Genomic DNA, 24916 nt, shown 5'->3' on the forward strand with positions numbered 1-24916 from the left:
TTTAAAAGTCTGATGAGCTGGGCGCTGGTGGTTCACGCCTGTAATCCTAGCTACTCAGGAGGCTGAGATCTGAGGATCGCGGTTCAAAGCCAGCCCGGGCAGGAGAGACTGTGAGACTCCTATCTCCAATAAACCACCAGAAAACTGGAAGTGGCGCTGTAGCTCAAGTGGTAGAGTACTCGCCTTGAGCTGAAGAACTGAGGGACAGCACCCAGGCCCAGAGTTCAAGCCCCACGACCGACCAAAAAATAAATAAATTAATTAATTAAAAAAAATAAAAGTCTGATGAGTTTCTGTCTAAGATGGAGGGGAACAAATTTTAAAATTTCCAAAGATACTTAAAATAATTCACAGTGAGAACTTATAACTGAAGAAATGTGGTTATAAAACCTTATTCTTAGGTGAAAGACAAAGGTTTGTATAAAAATGTTACAATCTCCAAAGTTAGATAATACTCTTCTCCTAATGTTTGAGAAGTAAAGTAGCACAATATAAAATTCTTTTAAGAAAATAAGATCAATCAAAACAATTTTTGGGAAAAAAGAGGAATGCTAAATATTAAAATATACAGGTTAAAAGTCTACCAGTAAATAGTTTAGTAAATTGTGTAAATAATTCCTTTGACATAAAAAAGAAGAAAAACCTGAAACACAGAAAAAAAATTTCCATCATAAACTACCAGTTTTACTCTTTTTTTATTGTGAAAATACTCTACAGAGAACTTACAACTACATGGGCAAGGTAATGAGTACATTTCTTATCAAGCATTTTTGCCTCCTCCTTTGTTTCCCGTTACCATCCCTTCCCATCATTCCCCCCACCCTCCCCCCTCGCCAAAGTTGTAAAGTTCGTTTTTCGACATAACGTCTTGTACATCTCATTGTTGGAATGGGTCCTCCTTCCCCTCCACAAATTATACCTACATCAAATACAGTAAAAACAGGGGTTATACCGTGGGGGAGGGACATAAAAGCAACAAAGAAATATCTTATAAATATAGTTAGAAACTATAGCAAGAAAGAAACAAAAACATTTGGGTCCTTATCTTAGGGTTCATTTTGCCTAACATCAACTTATTGACCATTTCTGCTTGTCTCAGACATATATTAGTTATTGCAAATAAGGGGAACCATGGGACCTATGTTTCTTTGGGCCTGGTTTCCTTCATTTAATATAATTATCCCAAGTCTTTCCATTTCCTAACAAATGGAGCCATATCATTCTTTCCAATGAATGCATGGAATTCCATTGTGTATATATACCACATTTTCTTGATCCATTCATCTACTGAGGGGCATTTGTGTTGGTTCCTTATCTCAGTTATGGTAAATAATGCGGCAATAAAGATCATTGTGCTGGTAGCCTTAGTATGGTCTTGTTTGTGATCATTTGCGTAAATACCTAGATATGGAATTGCTGGGTTATAGGGGAGCTCTATGTGGAGTCTTTTGAGGAGTATCCATTCTACTTTCCAAGTGGTTGAACAAGTTTACACTCCCACCAACAATGCAGTAGGGTTTCCTTCTGTCCATATCCCCTCTAACATCTTATTAGAGTTCTTGATTATAGTAGCTCAGTGGTAGTGTATTTGCCTTGCATGCCTAAGGCTCTGGGTTCGATTCTTCAGCACCACATAAGCAGAAACAATTGGGAGTGGTGTTGTGGCTCACGTGGTAGAAAGCTAGCATTGAGCTGAAGAGCTGAAGGACAACACCAGGACTGGAGTTCAGGCTCCATGACAAAAAAGGAACAGCATTACTTTCTTAATCAATACATTGTGATGAAAGAAATTTATTTCTCAAAAATCAATTCTACTTTAATATTTTAAAATTTGTAACAGTTAAGATGGGAAAATGTCTTTTCATTAAGGAGTATTTGGATCTTATGTATGTTTTTTTTCTTCTTTATATGACTCATTTTAGATATTAAAAAAAATGGAGCATGTGACTGAGACTTACCAGGAAGGTCCAGATGAATGTCTGTATGACGTAGTTGTCACAAATAGACAATAGAGCAAAGAGTGAGATTAGTGACAACTTCTAACTTGACCTCAAAACAGAAGACAGATCTGAATAGGAATGATGAGAACTCCTTAAGAATGAGGAGGGATGAGTTCATTCAGTGTCAGAACACGCTCTCCTACAATGAGTCTGGTAGTGAATGTGAGAAATCATTTAGTAAGGATTTATACCTTACAAAACCTGAGAGGAAATATCCAGAGAAGCCTGATGAGTATTAAGCAATATGCAAAATCAATCTCTAAGACGTCAGAACTAAGTTCTGACCAACCTCAAACAACACCAGAAGAGAAACCCTATGAATATGAAGAATGTAGGGAATTTTCCACTCAAAAGTCAGGTCTCAGGAGGCATCACAGAACTGACACAGAACAGAAGTTTGATGAATGCAACAAATGTGGAAAATCATTCAGAATGAAGTCATACATCACTTTGCATCAGAGAATACACACAGGAGAGAAATCTTATGTACGTGACAAATGTGGAAAGTATTTCAGACAGAAGTCAGACCTTACTGTACATCAGAGAACTCATACAGGAGAGAAACCTTATGAATGTAACAAACGTAGAAATTTTTTTTTACCTGTAATGCACACCTTCATCTTCATCAGAGAACAAACACAGGAGAAAAACTATTTGAATGTAAAAAATGTGGAAAGTATTACAGACAGAAGTCAGACCTTACTGTCCATCAGAAAATACACACACTTATGAGTGTAACAAATGTGGAAAGTATTTCAGATCAAAATCACACCTTACTCTCCATCAGAGAAAACATACAGGGGAGAAACCTTATGAATGTAATGTGTGTGAAAAGTCTTTCACCTATAAGTCATACCTTACTGTTCATCAGAGAACACACACAGGAGAGAAACCTTATAAATGTAACAAATGTGGAAAGTATTTCAGACTTAGATCATGCCTTACTCTCCATCAGCGAACACACACAGGAGAAAAACCTTATGAATGTAATGGGTGTGAAAAGTCTTTCACCCATAAGTCACACCTTACTGTTCATCAGAGAACACAAACAGGAGAAAAACCTTATAAATGTGACCAATATGGAAAGTATTTCACAGTAAAGTCACAGCTTACTGCTCATCACAGAATACACACAAGAGAGAAACATTATGAATGTACAAAATGTGGAAAATATTTCAGACGTAAGTCACACCTTACTGTCCATCAGAGAACACACACAGGAGAGAAATCTTATGAATGTAATGTGTGTGGAAAGTCTTTCACCCATAAGTCATACCGTACTGTTCATCAGAGAACACACACAGGAGAGCAACCTTATAAATGTAACAAATGTGGAAAGTATTTCAGACTTAGATCGTACCTTACACTCAATCAGAGAATACACACAGAAGAAAAACGTTATGAATGTAATGTGTGTGAAAAGTCTTTTACCCATAAGTCACACCTTACTGTTCATCAGAGAACACACACAGGAGAGAAACCTTATAAATGTAACCACTGTGGAAAGTATTTCAGAGTAAAGTCACAACTTACTGCTCATCAGAGAATACACACAGGAGAGAAAAATTATGAATCTACAAAATGTGGAAAATATTTCTGACATAAGTCACACCTTATTGTTCACCAGAGAACACACAGGAGAGAAACCTTATGAATATATCAAATGTGGAAGTATTTCACATTTAGATCATCAGAGAACACACAAAGGAGAGAAAACTTATGAATGTAACAAATGTGGAAAGTATTTCAGATTTAATTCATAACTTAATCTCCATCAGAGAACACACACAGGAGAAAAACTTTATGAATGTAACAAATGTGGAAAGTCCTTCATTTGGAGTTCATACCTCAGGAAGCATAAGAGAATCCACACACATGAGGAACCTAAGGAATGTGATAACTATGGAAAGTCTCACCTGAAAGAAAAATAAATTTGCATGATAGAACCAAAACCTGATAGAAGCCTTGTGAATGTAGCAAATGTGCAACCTTTTAGCCAGAAGACATACCTCATGGTTCCAAATTGAATGAACACGGGAACAAAATCTTATTAATAAAAAAATATGGAAAGTTTTCAAGAAGTCATAGTTAAATTTTCAACAGAAAGCACACAGGAGAAAAACATTATGAATGAAACAAGTATCAACAGGTGGACCTGTTGCAACAATGAGAAGTACAAGTTGTCATGTCCAAAACGAGCTTTACAACGTCGGTGCGGGGAGGGGGGAGGATTGGGATTCGGTGGGGTGGGGAGGGGGGAGGCTGGGAAGGGATGTGAAGGGTAAACAAAGGAGGAGGCTGCAATGCTTGGTAAGAAATGTATGCATTATCCTGCCCATGTAATTGTAACCCCTCTGTACAGTATGTTCACAAATAAAATAAAATAAAATAAGAAACAAGTATCAAAAAGGTCCTTCACTTAGTAATCATGCATGAATGAGTGTTTATAGAGCACACAGAAGAAAGACAAGGAATGAATAATACCAATGTAGAAAACCCCATTTCGACAGCATAGCACAGTGTTCATCAGAGAACTGAATCACATAGGAGAAAAGAAAACTAACAGGTCTAACAAATATGCAATTTTTAATGTGAAGTCAGTCCTCAGTACATCCAAGAACATAATAAGGAGAGAAAATATGAGTATACTAAATGTAGACCAATATTTAGCCAGAAGTTTCAGAGGTTTCTCTATAGATTTCAGAGACTTAGAGACAAGATAGAATGTCAACTGAACATTAGAGGACGTCTTTCAAGCAGAAATGAACCTTCAGCCAGCATTAGAGCACTCACACAAAAAAGAAACCCAACATAGGGAAACCTTTGGCAGAAACCTCTGTAAATTATACAGAAATCCTTCATGTCAGAATTAAGCTAGGTGTAAGGGGAAACCACTCACTGAGCCAATATTTCTCATCCTCTCATTGTGTAGAGTAGGGATGATGCCCCTTCATATTATTCAGGGGTTGGACCAAAGGAATGGGTATCAATTATTTACAGGCTTGACAAAGAATTAAGATAGTGAAATTGTTGACTTGTGTCTTTTATATTAATAAATGGATGTTCAAGGAAATTTTATAAACATTTCTCAGAAATATGAGCTCTGGAACTTGGAGATTGAACTCAGATCATCCAGAGAGTTTTGTTAGTGCTAAATGGGGAAGTACTGTCATGCTTTAACCCAAGGACATGAGAGCATCAATTTCTCCACTGCTCCCCAAAAGTCTTCCAGTATATGTGTGGTCTATGTATGCATTATAACACTGTCACTATTACTATTACTAGAAATTGTAAAACTTTTATTATTACTAGTTTCTTTGGTGGAAAAATAAATACATGATTCTTAAGCATTTGGATTTGGATGAGTAATGCCAAAATGATTTTACTACATGCTGTTTATATTTAATTACTACTGAGTCTCTTGTGAATTTTTCACTTGTTGACCATGCTACTGTTCTTCTCAGTAATAAAACACTAGTGTGGATATTGTGGAGAGTCTGTGTTTTCTCACTGTTATGGAAGGTGAAAGTGAATTTCTCAAGAGGAGAATATTGCTTTTTCTAGTTCCAAATTTCTAGTTCTATAACAAATTATGTTATGGTTTTGCTAAATTTAATTCTGTAGCAATTAAAAAAACCAGACTCATGGAAAAAATGATGGACAAAAGCTAGCTTGAATACTTACAGATATCCATGGGATTATAGAGCTAAGCAGAAAGAGGAAGGACTGTGCTATATATTTGGCAGGGTAAAATACAGACAAAAACGATCCTTGTGGTCCCTGGGGTAACATGACAGGGGTGTCGGTGCAGAGGGAACTAGTCAAGGTGCTCTGAGGGAAGCTGAGTGAAGAGGTGGTGGGGCGTGAATATTGCTTTCAGAATAAATTTCTTTGCCTGTTTTTTGGGTCCCATAAACATCCCCCCTTACCTGACCAGGATAGGGGCCATTATGTCATGCTATATGTCTGTTCATGTCTTGATTCCTGTTTAGTACAAGTTCCTTGTTGTTGGAAATTTTTTGTTGTGAACTATGTGGTTCTACCATGATTAGGCAACGTATTACTGCTAAAATTCCAAAAGTTTTAAATGGCAAATTTTAGCATTTAATGTGCTCTATAATCTGTGCACAAACATCTCTGTCTTTCTATATGTAAAATATGTAAATAGTAATGGTTCCAAAGTTACCAACTTTTCTGCTTGCTAAAAATCTTTTGTCAGTGGAAGCTGTTGTTTAATCTGAATTGCTTTGTGACATGACTATAAGCCAAAATTTTTTTAAAAAGGCAGTTTTAAAAGACCATGGGAAAGGAGTTAGAAAAGCTGGTTTCCTTTCCAAGTCAATGAAATTGGTAATTAAGTTGGCTGTGATTTATGTTATTTCTTATGTCTATCTATGCTAAGATGAAATATTGTACCTCTGACCATGACTGGTAAACTAAGGCTCAGGTTTTAATTCTCTGTTTTGTCCCCTGTGCAATGATCAATTCCCTATAAGATCAAGGGACCACAATGCATCAAGATGCAGTTTGCTCCTATGCATTGGAAATACCCATGTAACAGAACAAAGTTGTCACAACTGCCTAAACCAGTGACACCAGCCTGCAAAAGCCAGTGTGGTCTTTCACCAGTGGTCTTTAACCAATGCATATAGAATTTTGCAGGTAACCAGCAAGAGATGGGACAGTCCATACACACTGGGAGATGCCAATACCTTGCCTAGACTCCAGCCATGCTGAAACACACATGATGAAAAGACTGCGAATTTGGGGTACAAAAAGAATAAAAAACAAGCCAGTTAAGAAATTTGTTTCTGTAATGTTAATCACCACCATCTTACACCATAAGGGGTGTGTGAACAAAAAATCTAAGTTGACTTATCTCTAAAGGGCAAGAGATACTAAGTCTAGATTCTTGGTACAGAGCTATTGCATTAAAATAAACTGTTGATTTCCTAAATGTAACTCACACTGTAGAAAAAAATGGGCAGTTTAAACCTTCAGCCAAGAGGTAAATGGGGGATTATTATAGGAAGATGGCTACAAATTCAATACGATACCTATCAAAATGCCAAACTCATTCTTCAAGGAAATTGAAGAGGCAATCCAAAAATTCATATGGAACAAAAAAAGAACCCGAATAGCAAAAACGCTCCTCAATGCAAAGAACACTGCTGGTGGAATATCAATACCAAATTTCAAATTCTATTATAAAGACATAGTAATCAAAACAGCTTGGTTCTGGCATGAGAACAGATCTGAGGACCAATGGAATAGAATTGAAAACCCAGAAATGAACCTACAGACCTATAGCCAACTAATCTTTGATAAGGGAGCTAAAATAATAGAATGGAAGAAAGACAGCCTCTTCAATAAATGGTGCTGGCAAAATTGGTTAACTACATGTAGAAAACTAAAGCTAGATCCTTATATATCACCCTGCACCAGAATCAACTCCAAATGGCTCAAAGACCTCGGAGTCAAAGCAGACACTCTGAAAACATTACAGGATGGAATAGGAGAAATCCTAGGTCTCCTTGGAGCAGGTGCAAATTTTCTTAATAGCGTCCCGGAAACACAACAAATCAAAGAAAGGTTGGACAAATGGGATTGCATGAATTTGCAGAGCTTCTGCGTGGCAAAGGACATAGTTAGCAAGATCAATAGAAAGCCCACGGACTGGGAGAAGATCTTCACTAGCCATACAATGGACAAGGGTCTCATATCTAAAATATACTTGGAACTCAAAAAATTAAATCCCCCAATAACAAATCCTCAAAGAAACAACTGCCCAATAAATAAGTGGGTGAAAGACTTGAAGAGAAACTTCTCTGAAGAAGAAAGAAGGATAGCCAATAGACGCATGAAGAAATGCTAAACCTCCCTAGCCATAAAAGAAATGCAAATCAAAACAACATTGAGATACCACCTCATCCCAGTTAGAATGGCAAAAATCAAGAACTCTAACAACAACAGATGCTGGAGGGGATGTGGACAGAAGGGAACATTACTTCATTGTTGGTAGGAGTGTAAACTTGTTCAACCACTTTGGAAAGCAGTATGGAGGTTCCTCAAAGGACTTCACATAGAGCTCCCCTATGACCCAGCAATCCCACTTTTGGGCATTTTCCCAAATGTTTACAAACAAGACCACACTAAAGCTACCAGCACAACTATGTTTATTGCAGCATTATTTACCATAGCTAAGATATGGAACCAACCCAGAACCCCCTCGGTAGATGAATGGATCAAGAAAATGTGGTATATATATACAATGGAATTCTATGCCTTCATCAGAAAGAATGACATTGCCCCATTTGTTAGGAAATGGAAAGGCTTAGAAAAAATTATATTAAGTGAAGTAAGCCAGGCCCACAGAAACATAGGTCCCATGATTTCCCTTATTTGCAATATCTAGTATATGAATTAGTCAAGCAGAAAATATCAGATAATGTGATGTTAGGAAAATGAAACCATAGATATGTATTTAAATGTTTTTTTTCTTTCATGCATTTGTTTCTAATGCATTTATAAGATTATTTCTTTGTTGCTTTGTATGTCTATCCCCCACAGTATAACCCCTGCTTTCACTATATTTGATGTTGGTATAATTTGTGGAGGAGATGGGGAAAAACAAGTGATTTAAGGATACAGGTGGACCTGTTGCAACTATGAGAAATAGAAGTTGTCATGTCGAAAATGAACTTTAAAACTTTGGTGCGGGTGTGTGTGTTTGGGGGGGGGGGCAGGGGGAGGCTCGGAAGGGATATGAAGGGTAAACAAAAGAGGAGGCTGCAATGCTTGATAAGAAATATACTCATTATCTTGCCCATGTAATTGTAACCCCTCTGTACAGTATGTTCACAAAAAATGAAAATTAAAATAAAAAAAGAGGTAAAGAGTGTTGCCCAGTGTTTCAATGAGGAATTTAAATTCAAAGTAAACTGACTTTTCAAAAAAGTTTACAAATGTCCTCCCCATTGTCAGAAATTTGTGACATTGTGGGGAATGGCAGGTCTCCCAGACAAAGTAAAGTTTAAAAGGAAAAATTATACTAAAGGTTGATTTCAAAGTAGAAAATAAAAATTAGGATTACCAAAAGGATTGTTTAACCTACTTTGCCATTATAGGTTTTTTATAACAGTTTCCAAAAGGCCCACAATAAAGGACAGAGGACACGTTTGTCAGATGTAATGTTGGCCCTGAATAAATTCCAGGTAAGACCATGCTTTTAAATCTCCTTACGGTGCCCATCTTTGATGCTTTTACTTGGGGTAAATGTGGCCATAAGTAAAGCCAATTAAGCTGAAAAGTGGTGTGAAGCCAGGCTGTGCAGAGAAAGGTGCCTGTGAGATTGTCATCTCAAATCTCCCAGCAGAGTGCTCAAAAGCGAAGTTGGTTGGGATTTCTTGATCTGGAGAGCTGAGGGACAATACTCAAACCCTGAGTTCAAGTCCAGCAAGCAATGAAGGAAACTACTAAACAAGTATTTATGCCACCACGGAGAAAGGCATTCCTGGAACCCCGGGAATGTTGGAACATGCAGAGGTAGTAAGCCACTGCTCTTTGGATGGCAGAGATGGTATCAGATCCTGGAGTCACTTCTGCGTGGCCCTTCAAAGCTTGATCAGAGTCCAGAAGTCATGGGAAGATAATTTGTCGGCATGCCTAATGCCCATGTCTGTCTGACTTGGCAGGGACTTGCCAGTCATCTATGGTACTGGGTTTTAAAAGCTAAAGTTGTAAAATGTGAGGAATAATTGAAATCCCAAACGCCCTGTATCTGCTTCAAAGTCCTAAATGGCAGTGACTTTTGAGCTGGCCCAGCCACATTCATTTATATGTTAAGGAAAAGTGGTTGTGACCTGAGACTAGGTCCCTAGTGAGATTTGTCTAAAGGCCTACAGGGGCAGGCATTTTTGGGACCACTACAGATCAGGCTCCTCAGTCAACCAGAAAAACGCGTTTACAAACCAAAATGTTAAACAAGATATACTGCTATAGCCCAAGAAAGGGTCTGTATATTTGTTAAAGGTTAAATGCTATATGACTTTTAACAAGCTGCACAGAGGCAAGGGCCAGTACTTAGAATGTCAATCAGTTGTAATTTAAAATATCTACTGGGTTTTAAATTGTTAGTTAATTATTAACAAGTTATAGGTATCCTCAATCTCATTGATCTCCTTGTTTCTTGAATTGGAAATATAAAGGGCTTTTATGGCAAAGACTCCTTTTGCCACAGTTCAAAGCCATCCTGGGCACAAAGAATCTGTCTAAAACTGTATTTCCCAGCTAATCAGCCAAGAGCCAGTCTGGAGACATAGCTCAAGAGAATCTCACCTCCAAGGAACTCTTTGGTGATAGAGCATTAGCCTTGAGCAGAAGTGCTCAGGAAAAGTGCCCAGACCTTGAGTTCAAACCCAGTCAATGCCAACTACGACAACCTATCCCAGCAACAGACATTGAGACCACCCAGAACAATTTTAGTCCTGAAAATGGAAAACTATGGAGAGGAGTAAGAAGAGATTACTTACTAAATGGAGTTACTTTATGCTTGCTCTTTCAAAATTAATCAGAGCTGGGAGATGAAGAGAAATAGTTGCTCACCCACCTAATATCCATACATGTCTAACTTGTTAGTGGGTAGAAAGTTACAGTCTTGCTTTGTTCGCTGCTATTTGTATTTATAGTAGCCTCTGACAGGTACTGCCAAGCAGTCCATTATGTTCTCTGCTACCTGGTTGCCCAAACACACACACACACACACACACACACACACACACACACACACACATACACACACACACACACACACACACACACACACACACACACACACACAGAAATGGGACTCTCTACATCTGCCTTCTCCGTTTGAAATAGAAAACAGCTGGAAATTCAAGGAATGAATGGAACCAAATGAAAGAGAGGCCCTGTCTGGCAAAAGAAGTTTTGAGGTTTACTGGTGTTTTGGTTAGGTCTCACCCACCCAGGAACTATCTAAGGATTAGGATTTGCTAGAGAACTTTACCTATGTTCCACTAGCTCAGAAAGTAGAAAGCTATACAAACAGGAGAAACCATTGAGTCCGGAGCTCCCATTTCCTGTGTTAGAAGAAGCAATATTCTTTTTCTTTCTTCCTGGTTTATCCTGGTACACTAAAACAAATCCATGCCAGAACTTCCACTTTGTGAAATTCTTGAGTCCAAGATAGAAAAAGACACATACTTACTTCATTCCTAACTTCCAGGCTAACTCACCAAAGTTGTTACCAGAAACTTTAGGGCAGCTAACTAATTAACAATTCAGGCAAGATGCAAACGTATGTAAGTATGATAAAAAAAAATGATTGGAAGAGAATGTGATAAAGAAAGAGAGCAGGCAGGAAGCATGTCTATGCCACTGGCAAGACAGCATTTCATCCTAAATCTGCCATCTTGAACAGTCTTCAGCTGTCTTCCTATGTCTTGTTCTGTCTTCCTCCTTACAGAGTTTGGCCTCAGGTTAAATTGAGAATTGGATGGCTTTCTGATTTATGGGTCTCTTTTGTGTTTTGTGTGAGGTTGAAATGCCAAAGATTTACTGTCTTACTTTCTCATTCTTTTGTCCTTCTTACTTCCCCGTTTTTCTTTCTTTTGCAGCCTCCTGCCCCCATTTTGTCATCAGGCAGGTTGGGTGTATCAACTTATCTTGGCTGCAAGTTGTGTGGGTCAAAATTCCCTATCAACCTCATATGCGTGTGAAGCCCTGAATTGCTTTTTATGAGTGGATCTGGATTTTTTTTGCCTGTCCTGGGGCTTGAACTCAGGGCCTAGATGCTGTCCTTGAGCTTCTTTTTGCTCAAGGCTAGCATTCTACACATGAGCCACAGCACCACTTCTGGCTTTTTCTGTTTATGTGGTATGGATGAATGGAACCCAGGGTTTCATGCATGCTATGCAAGCACTCTACCATGAAGCCACCTTGCCAGCCTGTGCCTGGAATTTCTGTGTGGAGAGTTGGAAGCTGAGGATCCAACATGATTGTGACACCATCACCTTTTCAAGAGTAGGACACCTTATTTTCAGTTGAAAGCCATTTGTATATTTTTTTAATCTTTCTGTGACCAGTAGAAATTGACAGAAACAAAGCTGTGACATTTTGAGTGTAACTTGTAAAAAAATATGGCAGCTTCTAGTTTTGCTCTTGAATGCTAATGGTCAGAATGTAAAGGCTTTTGGTTAGAAGGCTAAATGAAGAGAGAAGAGATGTAGAGAGAAGAAGAAAGGTAGAGGGAGGGAAGAAGGAAGGGAGGGGAAGGGAAGAGGAGGAGGAGGAAAAGGAAAGTAAGAAAAGGAGGAGGAGGAGGGGGAGAAGAGGAAAAAAGAGAAGTCATGCCACCATAGTCAAATTGGCCAGCAACACAGCAGACCCTAGAAGATGTGACCTCAGCAGATGCTAAACTGAGCAGCTAACGACAACTCAAAAGTCAGAACCATGAGAACTGATGTTTCCTGCTGTTGTTTTAACTCACTAAATTTTGCTTGGGCTTGTTACATGGTAGTGGAAAATTTAACTGTCCTTTCTAAATGTAAAACCATGTTAAGCCATGGGAGTGACAATAGAACCAAAAATTCTAACTGCCTTCCATGAGCCTAAAGTCCAAGTGAAGCATCACACACACACACAAATACACACACACTTACACACACACACACACACACACACACACACACAAGTGTTTTCCTTTTTGACAGTTCAAACTCAGGGCCTTGCACATGGTAGGCAGGCATTCAAGCACATGACAAGCCCTTTTGGGCAATGGTTATATTTGGGATCCTCCTACTTCATGATTCTTACTCTTCCTAATATGATGGATGTGCACTAATGTACCATGGTTCTTCCACTGAGATAGAGTCCCTGAACATTTCTATGTTGGCTGGCCTCTACCTTGTATGCTCCATTCTCAGGCTCCTGCATGTAAAAATATGTGATAAGTTCTGACAGGGTTGGCATAACTAAGAATGCTTCCTGCCTTCCATGAGCTTCAAATCCCAGGGGAGACATCACACACACACACACACACACACACACACACACACACACACACACACACACACACACTCAGAAAAAGAGAGAGAGAGAGAGAAACAGAAACACATACATATACAAAATAACTTGAACATTAGAATTGGAGATCCAGACAGTTCTTTTCCTTTCTTTCTTTTTTTTGCAATTTTTTATTGTGATTATATAAATTTCACAAATTTCACAGTATTGTGGGATAGTGATACTTAGTTAAAGTCACAAACACATTTGGATATTTGTAACATCCAGAATTTGCAGGCCAACCAGAATTATCTATATATGTGATGGCTTGGGCAGCCATGTACCAGATGATTTCAGACATGTAATATATCCCACCAGCCTGATGTTCACCACCCCTTTTAGATGTTAGGAAGTTATTAGAGTAGGAAGAATACAATAAAGGACAAGTTGGCTTCCTTACAGACTTATAGGAAGAAACTGCCAAATCTTTTAATAGCCAGGAAATTGAAGGACTAGTTTTGAAAGTTGAAGTTCTGAAATTTGCACCTATTTCGCTGATGTGTTTTTCATGAGCTGAGACCACATCTTCAGCTTCTGTATATTAAGAAACATTTTGGCTGTGTTTTATGTAATAAACCTACCCAGAACGTATTGTCTCTAATGATTAAGAGTTGCTAGGTGATGAGCAGGTGTGTAGATAGGAATTCAACATGATATCCCCCAGATAAATTCTCTAGACACTAACCTACATTTGGAGTCTTCTTTACTCTCATTTCCCTGTCCTAGTTTTCTGCACTTTATCCTATTACACTAAAATAAGTGGTTGCTGAACTACTTTGTTAGAGTCGCTCTCTCTCTCTCTCTCTCTCTCTCTCTCTCTCTCTCTCTCTCTCTCTCTCTCTCTCTCTCTCTCTCTCTCTCTCTCTCTCTCTCTCTCTCTCTCTCTCTCTCAGCTATTAATACAGATTTTGGGGGGGAGGTCCTGGATCTCAAATTCTTGTTAATTGCATCGACACTGGGAAGCTGAGGGATGTCTTTATCCCATTCCTACTTTACTACTTCCTGATGAAAAATGAAAGGAGCATGCTTGTTACAGAAACCAGGACTTGTGGTGATGTCAGTACATGGAACTTGATGAGGAACTCTTGTTACTACTATGAGGACCAACAGGGAGATGAGTTTCTAGAAGATTAGTATGTGATGTCTCTATTCATATTTGCTCAATATATTAGAATGAGAAAGTAAAGAATACAACACTTAGATGGGCAGCAACCTTGAAACCCAGGGAAGATTTTTCTCATATTCAGAGTTCACCAGGTGTAGCTTATGTTTCTTCAGGAAGTAGTGAATATATTACTTCTAGATGTGTTTTAGTAAAGCTTGGCACCTAGTTGGCTTTAATGCTATTGTCTTTTGTTTTGTTTTGTGCTGGTACTCAAGCTTGAGCTTAGAGCCCGCGCACCATCCCTTAGCATTTTTGCTCCAGGCTGTCACTCTTAACACCTGAGCGACAGCTTGACTTCTGGCTTTTTCATGTTTAATTGAAGATAAGAGTCTCACTGACTTCTCTGCCTGGCTAGTTTTGAGCCTTGGTCCTCAGATCTCAGCCTCTGAGTGTGTGGCATTACAGATGTGAGCCACTGGCCCTCAGCTGTAATACTGTGTTATGGATTCAAGTCCATGGCCAAATAAACCCTGAAGTATCTAGCTATTAACGATTCTGTGAATTTTCTAAAAAGGTGTCATTGAATAAAGTGAATTTTTCAAAAGCATTAGTCTCAGGAATGAGTATAGCTCAATAGAGAAGAGGAAGAGGCTTCATTACTTACGTCTGTTTGAGTCCTAATGTTTAGCCTATTCTGTCACTCGTATCCTGCAGGAAACCTTTATAACTAGCACATTACTTTAACTTGCAATTTTCCTATTATTTTTTTTTACTTCTTCCAATTATTATTCTTTCCTGAAATGAGGTGTCTAATAAATCCAGATATTTCTATTCAACCATGTATGATATTATGAATTATGTACTTAGATATTATAATCATTTCCTTAAGCCTTTGAAGACTCTGGAGTGATGAGTGTCTTGATTTTTTGTTTGTTTTTGTTTTTGTTTTTGTCAGTTGTGGGGCTTGAACTCATGGCTTGGGTGTTGTCCCTGAGCTTTTTCACTCAAGGCTAGCTGGCACTCTAGCACTTTGAGCCACAATGCCACTTTCAGTTTTATCCTGGTTTATTGCAGATAAAAGTGTCACAAACTTTCCTGCCCAGGCTGATCCTCAGATCTCAGCCCCCTAAGTGGCTAGGATAACAGGAACTGTGAGCCACTGATCCCCAGCTCATAAGTGTTTTTTATGCTAATGAATGACTTCTGGGAGGGGTTCAAGTCTTCTAAAGGCTCCCTCTTCCAAATTTAGAAGTCCCAAATTATGTTCGATATTCCAAGTAAAGAGAAATGAAGAAGACCAGAGAAAAGATACTTATTATATAGCAGCCATGAGAAGAAAGCACTTAAGTGTATCATCAGGCATCTTTAGGAGGAAAAGAGGTTGGCTTCAGGTTAAAAAGAGAACTAGTGGCAGGGGAATGCAGAATTAACCCAAGACTTGAGTCACCAGCAAGGTCTCTGGAGAAGTTCTGGAGAATTGTTATCTCATTCTCATTGGGGAATCTTGCTTTTGGGTGTCTTGTGGAGTAGTTTGCCTTCCACACGACACTTAACAGTGAATGTTCTATTTCCTAGATTGCAAGGTGGGCATGGTAAAGTGACTGCAGCAGGGAATAACTCCAATCATAGTGCACAGATACAAAGTTGAGGGAGTTTAGTTAATTCAGATGTTCCAGCAAAAGCATCTTTCAAGTTGCCTATTTCACTTTCAGCTTCATACTTTGAACTCTGGAGGTGGGAGGAGTTGAACATAGAGTTGATTACTAATAGCCTATGACTTAGTGAACCCTGCCTCTTTAATTTACAGAGTGTTTGCTAGGGAGATTCTAGATGGCTGTGTGGATGTTCCTGGATGGGAGCATACTGAAAAATGATATGGAAGCTCCCGACCCTTCTACTATAGCTTGCCTCATGCACTCCATATTAAATTTGGCTGTTCATTTGTCATATCCTTTCTTATAAATATGTAATCATAAGTGAGGTGTATACTCAAGTACTGTGGGTTGCTCTAGCAAAGCAGCCAAACGATAAATCAATGAAACCACAATTTATAGTTGTTTGGCTGAAATTAGTTATCATAACCTGAGGCTTGCAAATAGCGTTTTGTGTGTGTGTGTGTGTGTGTGTGTGTGTGTGTGTGTGTGTGTGTGTATGTGTGTGTATTGGTGCATATATGTACATGTATATGTATATATATGTATATATATAATATATATAGTTTCTTTTGGGGGGTTGACTAAATCCTCAACCTGGAGATCTGACACTATCTCTAGATCAATATGATCAGCAGTGAAGCCAATGAAAGGACAGCTAGTGGAATTCAGCAGCTGAATTACTTGATTGGTGTCTAGTGACCAAAAATAAATTTACCCACCAGGCATGTAGGGAGGCTATGAATAAAGAGTAGAGAATAGGAACAACAGCATTTTGAGGTTTCTTCTTTTTTTTGTTTTGTTTTCATCAGTCATTGGGGCTTGAACTATGGGCGTGGGCACTGTCACTGAGTTCTTCAGCTTAAGGCTAGTGCCCTATCACTTAAGCCACAGCGCCACTTCTGGTTATCTGGTGGTTAATTGGAGATAAGAGCCTGACAACTGCCCTGCCTTATAGGATTGAGGCGGTGCATGGGCTTTTTTTCTTAAGCCTTAAAATGTGAGACTCTATTTAGATTTTTAAAAAAATTTTGGTCCCCAAGACTTGTTTTCAGTTATTTTTCCTTGGAAACATTGGCTATTCTAGCCAATGATTGCAGTTTTCTAAAGTAGTTTATTTTCACCTTTGTTCTTTCTCAGTTGATGTGTGTGTGTGAGTGTGTGTGTGTGTGTGTGTGTGTGTGTGTGTGTGTGTGTGTGTGTATTGGGGCTCAAAATCATGGACTTCTACTATTGTTTGGCTTTTATTCTTTAGCTTAGATTTTTTTCACTCAAGGCTGGTGCCACATCACTTGAGCTGAATCTCCACTTCTGGTCTTCTGGTGGTTAATTAAACATAAGAGTCTCAGATTTATCTGCCCGGTGAAGCTTTGAACTTCATCCCTCTGATCCTGAGTATCTGGGATTATAGGCATGAGCTACCAGAGATCATCTTCATTTGCTTTTATTAGCTGATTTCTCTAGTTACTATACAAACAAAACAACTGGCCCCACCTTCTTTTTAGTTTCTGTCTATTCTTTTGTTCTCCTAGTATTATTGCATTGTTTATTTTTCTCACTTCTTTCTGATGTTCTCTGAATGATTTCTATTTTGCCATAAGTAGATTCAATATCTCAGAGTTACTTTTCTTGTCATTTCAGTTTTCTTATGCAAGCAGGAATGTATTATTTAATTAAGGAACTTATGGGAGAAACGTAAGTTAAACAGATGCTAAAAGCAAAAAGAATAATGAAAAACTCTCACTAAAATGATGTGTAGAGCATCTTGCCAAAGCGTGTTGATGGAGTATGATTTGGTTAGCACTCAGGGGAAGGTCCTTCCCTGAGCCATGAATCTCCACTTTCGTGCTTTCAGTCACATTCATAGTTTGTCATTGATACATTAGAATATGGAAAATAGAAAACTCATGCCTTATATATATATTTTAAATTTAATTTTATTTTATTTGTGAACATACTGTACTGAGGAGTTACAATTACATGGGCAGGATAATGCGTACATTTCTTACCAAGCATTGAAGCCTCCTCCTTTGTTTACCCTTCACATCCCTTCCCAGCCTCCCCCCTCCCCCCCAAATCCCAATCCTAATCCTTCTCCTTCCACCCCTTCCCCCCCCCCCGCACCGACTTTGTAAAGTTCGTTTTGGACATGACAACTTGTACTTCTCATTGTTGCAACAGGTCCACCTGTATCCTTAAACAACTGGTTTTCCCCCATCTCCTCCACATGTTATACTGACATCAAATATAGTGAAAGCAGGGGTTATACTGTGGGGGATGGACATACAAAGCAACAAAGAGATAATCTTATAAATGCGTTAGAAACACATGCATAAAAGAAAAAAATATTAAAATACATATCTAAAGGTTCATTTTCCTGACATCACATTATCTGACCTTTTCCACTTGACTCATACATCTAATAGATATTACAAATAAGGAAACCATGGGACCTATGTTTCTTTGGGCCTGGCTTGCTTCACTTAGTATAATTTTTTCCATTTCCTAACAAATGGGGCAATGTCATTCTCTCTGATGGAGGCATAGAATTCCATTTTGTATATATACCACATTTTCTTGATCCATTCATCTACTGAGGGGCATCTGGGTTGGTTCCATATCTTAACTATGGTAAATAATGCTGCAATAAACATAGTTGTGCTGGTAGCTTTAGTGTGGTCTTGTTTGTAAACATTTGGGTAAATCCCAAACGTGGGATTGTTGGGTCATAGGGGAGATCTATGTGAAGTCTTTTGAGGAACCTCCATACTGCTTTCCAAAGTGGTTGAACAAGTTTACATTCCCACCAACAATGAAGTAAGGTTCCTTTCTGTCCACATCCCCTCCAGCATCTGTTGTTGTTAGAGTTCTTGATTTTTGCCATTCTAACTGGAGTGAGGTGATATCTCAATGTTGTTTTGATTTGCATTTCTTTTATGGCTAGGGATGTTGAACATTTCTTCATGTGTCTATTGACCATCCTTCTTTCTTCTTCAGAGAAGTTTCTCTTTAAGTCTTTCGCCCACTTATTTATTTGGAAGTTGTTTCTTTGAGGATTTGTTGTTGGGGAGTTTAATTTTTTGAGTTCCAAGTATATTTTAGATATGAGACCATGTCTGTTGTATGGCTAGTAAAGATCTTCTCCCAATCCGTGGGCTTTCTATTGATCTTGCTAGCTATGTCCTTTGCCCTGCAGAAACTCTGCAACTTTATGCATCCCATTTGTCCAACCTTTCTTTGATTTGTTGTGTTTCCGGGTCTCTATTCAGAAAATTTCAGCCTGAGCCAAGGAGACCTAGGGTTTCTCCTATTCCACAAATCTATAGAATATTTACTTTTGGCAAGATTTTTCGGTTTCAGTTTCTTTAAATGTTATCATCTTACAATAGGCACGTGACAATTTAGAGAAGTGGGGCAAAGCAGGTGTTATTATTTGAATTTATGAGATTCATTCACTGATATTTAAAGAGATGAATGGATCTTATCAAGATCAAAAGATAACATGCTACAATCAGGTCTCAAATTCAGGTTTCTGTTTTCCTAGTCTAGAGTTCTGTAACGTTTAAATATCCATTGTTCTTGAGTTAAGGGAGACCTTGTGGGGGGATTTTTGAAATATTTTTTTATTATCTTTAAGTAGTGTACGAAGGACTTGTCAGTTCACAAAACTTGATCACAGTCAGCTCTTTAAACTGGAAAACTCCTTGGCACAAACTATATATGCCAATATGTTAATTTTTTAAAATGTTAGCTGTTCTTGAAAGTTAATTCTTTTTTGGGGGGGGAAGGTCCTGTCGTGTGGCCTGAACTCTGGACCTGGGCACTGTCCCTCATCTCTTCAGCTCAAGGCTAGCACTCTACCACTTGAGCCACAGTACCACTTCCGGATTTTTCTTTTTGCTTATGTGGTGCTGAGGAATTGCCACCAGGGCCTCATGCATGCAAGGCAAGTGCTCTAACACTGAGCCACCTTTCCAGCCCTGAAAGTGAATTGTTTTCTGAACTATATATTCAGATTTATTCTAATGACTTCTAAAAAGAGTACTGTAGTTCTATTCACCTCCAAAGAAGAAGGTAATACATGACAAGAAGCCAATGTGCTGAGTATACAAACCTTGAAGACATTAGCCATCAGAACATAAGAAGGGAGACCATTTTTATGTGTCATGTTTTAAACCCTGTTTTAGAACTTGCTTCTCCCTCCAACATGTTTTAATAAAAACCATTATTAGTTGCCATTTCTTTATATCTCAAGTGAAAAAAATATCTGAAGACCACTATGTCTGGAGATACTTTATTTGCCTCAAAGCATGGCTAATACTTTCTTTTCTCATAATACCATCATTTGAATTCAGGGCCTGGTACTGACAAGACAGGTGTCCTTACTGCTGGAGCATACCATTTTTCAGTGGTTACCTCAAGTCTAGACTCTCATTTTCCACCCAGGTATGTGTTTGAGCTGAGATTTTACTTTAGGATTCCTATTGTTGCTGGAATTACAAGTATTTTCCACTACAGCCCACTTCCTTAGAAAACTATTCTGTCAGGCTGGCCTAGAACTGCAATCCTCCCTATTACAGTCTCCTAAAAGATATGGCCACCAAGCCTGACTTTCACACAGATTCATCTTTTTTTGTTGTTGTTAGTCATGGGGCTTGAACTCTGGGCTTGGGTGCTGTCCCTGAGGTCTTCAACTCAAGGCAAGCGTTCTACCACTTGAGCCACAGGAGCACTTCCAGTTTTCCAGTCGTTTACTGGAGATAAGAGTCTCACAGACATTCCTGGCCAGGCAGACTTTGAACTGTGATCCTCAGATCTCAGCCTCCTGAGTAGCTAGGATTACAGGTGTAAGCAACCGGCGCCCAACCATGATTCATCATTTTTTTGTGTCAGAATTGGGGCTTGAACTCAGGGCCTAGGCACTCTCCCTTAGCTTGACCACTCAAGAATAGTACTCTGCCATTTGAGCCTCAGCTCCACTTGTGGGTTTTTGGTGATTATTTGGAGATATAGAGTTTTATGGACTTTCCTGCCTGGCTGGATTTGAACCTAAATCCTCAGATCTCAGCCTCCCTGATTAGCTAGGATTATGGGCATGAGCCACTGGCACCCAACTCTACAAGTACATTTTTATTTTTTTAATTAAATTTATTTATTTTATTTTCGTGGTGATGTACAGAGGAGTTAGTTATATAAGTAAAGTAATGAGTACATTTCTTTCAAACAGTGTTATTCTCTCTCTTGTTTTCTCCTGCTTTCCCTCCTCCCAAGTTGTAAAGTTCATTTCCAACATAGCATGTAATGTTGCATTGGTTTACCCTTGTCCCACTGTTTCTATGGTTCCCTTCCCTTCACAAAATCAGGTAAACTTATATACAAGACAAAGGGTAATGAAATCAAAGACAGTGACCATATGGAATAAACCAAAGGGGGGAAAAATGAAAGAAAAAAGAAATAACTGCAAACAGTACACTAAAATGACAAACAAAACAAAACCCTCATTTCCATATCTTGGAGTTCATTTTGATTAGCATCATATGTACATAGCTATTGAGCTATTGCGACCCTCTGCTAGGATTATCCTAGATACACACTAACTATTAAAAATGAGAGAAACAATGGAGACTATGTTCTTTGGGTCTGACTTAGTTCACTTCATATGATTGCTTCCATGTCTTTCCATTTGGAAATGGAAATGGAGCGATGCCATTTTTTATGATGGAAGCATAGAATTCCATTGTGTATATATACTACATTTTCTTGATCCATGAATCTACTGAGGGGCATCTTGGTTGATTCAGTATCTGAGCAATGGTAAATAATGATGTAGTAAACATAGGTGCTGTTTATGGTCTTTTGGGTAAATGTCCAGGAGTGGGATTGCTGGATCATAGGGGAGCTCCATGTTTAGTATTTTAAGAAACCTCCATACTGCTTTCCAGAGTGGTTGAACAAGTTTACATTCCCACCAACAGTGTAGTAGTGTTCTCTTTTGGCCACACCCTCTCCAGGATCTGTTCAAATTAGTTTTCTTGATAATGGTCCATGCTAACTGGGGTGAGGTAGAATCTCAATGTAGTTTTGATTTGCATTTCTTTCATGGCCAGAGATGTTGAACATTTTTTCATGTGTATATTGCCCATTTTTATTTCCCCTTCAGAGAAGTTCTTTTTAATTCTTTAGTCCACTTATTAATGGGGTGGTTGTTTTTTGAGGATTTGTTTTGGGGGTATGTTTGGATCTCTAAGTATATTTTAGATATGAGGTCCTTTTCTGTTGTATAGCTAGTGAAGATTTTTTTTTAATCCCTGGATTCCAGTGTTTGATTGTGGAATTATGGTTACCTGCAATAGGCATTCCTATAGTACAATACTTACCAGGGGTTTTTCAGTCCTTTCCAGGGCAGTTTCAGTGTTTGCTAAATAGATTGGAGGAAGGATACATTTTAACCACATAGGGTATTTAGAAATAGAAAAGGAGAAGCTCCCTCTGGGATGTGGGGATTACAGATGTGCAACACCAAAGCCTGCTAAATTACTTTATAGATAACTCTTATCTGGCATATGGAAATAGATTTGCCCTCTATGTTAACAATATCTATCTGGCTTTCCTAAGCAAAGTTATGAACATTCAAGTACTAAATATTCTATCCACAGACTTCAAGAATTCTACTTATTATTTTTGTAACATCATGTAAACATTTTGAGAAACTAAATGTTACTTTATACCAATAGTCCTCTCAAGTGAGCCTGAGATTTAAATTCTAGGCTGGGGTGAATCACTCTTGTAGGCCACAAGACCCTGCTGCTTCTGAGACTAGCATCATCTTTCACTGATGCCTGGGCTTTGCCTCCACCACTAGCTGGGGTCTACTCTGTGCATGAAGAACAATCTCCTTTGCCCTGGTGAGCCTTCACCAGACAGTCCCCGACGAGCTGCATGCACTGGCTCGGAAGGATGGCGACACTGCTGCAGGCCTGAGGACCCAGTTTTTCCCCATCCATGTCCTCTGTGCTGGTCACATGGGCACTATAGAGAGCCAAGGCAGCACAGAGCAGCCAGGAGTAGTTGTGGATATATGGCTGGATGAGCCTCTGGTGGCCACTGATCTGGATGGTCACCATGGGATAGGCTGTGATGCTATGGGTAGGAAAATGGCTGCAAAGGCAAGGCATTATTATGATTTGTCACTCCAAACAGGAACCCAGGCTTGGCTGCCACTGAACATTAATACCTGTAAGTTGTTGTTATTGAAAATTTAAGGGGAGATATGGATTTGCACCTTGGAAACAAAGAACCAACACTGGCATACCATTTCTGGATTTCATAACCCCATAGAAAACTGCCTGTGGAAATCAGGCTAAGTAAAAACTCCTTATTGTGAATTTTTCAAGATGTGCAAATAGTGTTTTGGTAATATGAGATAATGCTCATTACTTAGAGGTAAATATAAAGTACACAGCACAAAATGATTTAAGATATTAAATTTGTTTAAAATCTTTTAACAAGCTAGGTGTAGCAGCGTAAGCCTGTAGTCCCAGCACTTGGGAGACTAGGGTGAAAGGAATTATGTTCTTGGAAGGCTCAAGCGGGAGGATTTTAAGTTCAAGGTTGAACTGGGCAACATAATGAGACCTTCTCTTAAAAAAGCAAAGCAAAGGGCTGGGAAGGTGGCTCAGTGGTAGAGCACTTGCCTTGCATGCCTGAGGCCCTAGGTTCGATTCCTCAGCACCACATAAGCAAAAAGAAAAAAGCTGGAAGTGGTGCTGTGGTTCAAGTGATAGAGTGCTAGCCTTAAGCTGAAGAGCTGAGGGCCAGTGCTCAGGCCCAGAGTTCAGGCCCCACAACCGTACCCCCCCCCAAAAAAGCAAAGCAAAACAAAAAAAACTTTATGGAGGAAAAAGACTCAAATAAACTTAAGAACATATAACAAAATCTTCCTAATTGCTGAATCTGGGTATTGGGACAGTGAACTGGTCTCTCTAGTTTTGGCTAGGTTTAAATTTTTTTAAAAACAAAAACTTACTTTAATAAAGGAAGGGCTTAGTGTATAACTAAGTGGTAGAATACATGTGTAGCATGTGAGGCCCTGGGTATGATTCTTATCATTGGGGGAAAAAAAGAAACCACAGAGCTATATTTTTTAATTATTATTATTTTTTGCAGTATTTGGTATTTGAACCCAGAGCTTCATGCTTGCTGGGCTTTTCCATTTGAGCCATATCCCCAGATCTCTTTTCTTTAGTTTTTCTCACATCTTTTGCTGATGTGATCTTCCTACCTAAAAGCCTCTTACATAACTGTGATCACAAATGTGTACCATGATAGCAACCTTATTGTTGGAGATGCAATCTCATTAGCTTTTTGCCCGAGTTAGCCTCAAATCATGATCCTCTTTTCCTCTGTCTCCTAATAGACTTTATGTGACCATGCGTGGCCTAATACTAAAGTTGGTATTATTTGTTGATTCTTGGCTCTTGAGAGCAGGGACTTTCTTTTTGGTTCACTGTTCTTTCTTCTAGCTCCTTGTCCCAAGCCTGGTATACAGAAAATATAAGATGAATAGTTGTATGAATGAATGATTCAGGATTTGTATTCCAGGAGTCAATGTCCCTGGCTGTTCTCTAATTTGTGAGACTCTTGTCTGAGGCCTGCTTACCCAAATTACAGGCTTCTGGAAGAAGGATGGGGCACCTTCGAACATATTTGCATGTTAAACACAATTTTTCACAAGCAACTGGTGCAGTGCGGGTATGTGGATTATAGGAGACCCCAGAAAAAGTGAACTGACAGTGGAGGTCAGAACTTGGCTTTTTAAAAAAAAGTCTAGTGCATGTGCGTGCATGTGTGTGTGTGTGTGTGTGTGTGTGTGTGTGTGTGTGTGTGTGTTTGTGTGTGTGTGTGTGTGTGCACATATGTGTGCTGGTCATGGGGTTTGAATTCAAGACCTGGGCTTTTTTCCTTTCTTTCGTTTTTCTTTTTGTCAGCCTGGGGCACTGTCTCAGTTCCTTTTGCTCAATGCTAGCCCTCTATCACTTGAGCCACAGCACCGCTTCTGGCTTTTTCTTGAGAAA

At 38.9% G+C, this 24916-nt stretch overlaps 1 pseudogene; it reads left to right on the plus strand.

Moving 5' to 3' along the window:
* The window catches only part of LOC138818903 (zinc finger protein 658B-like), a 38985-nt pseudogene extending 35054 nt beyond the window's left edge, over positions 1 to 3931 (plus strand).
* Positions 3932 to 24916: the final 20985 nt, after the last annotated feature.

The sequence above is a fragment of the Dipodomys merriami genome, unplaced genomic scaffold (genome assembly GCF_024711535.1).
Source record: "Dipodomys merriami isolate MVZ:Mamm:240054 unplaced genomic scaffold, mDipMer1.0.p SCAF_79, whole genome shotgun sequence".
Lineage (NCBI taxonomy): Eukaryota > Metazoa > Chordata > Mammalia > Rodentia > Heteromyidae > Dipodomys > Dipodomys merriami.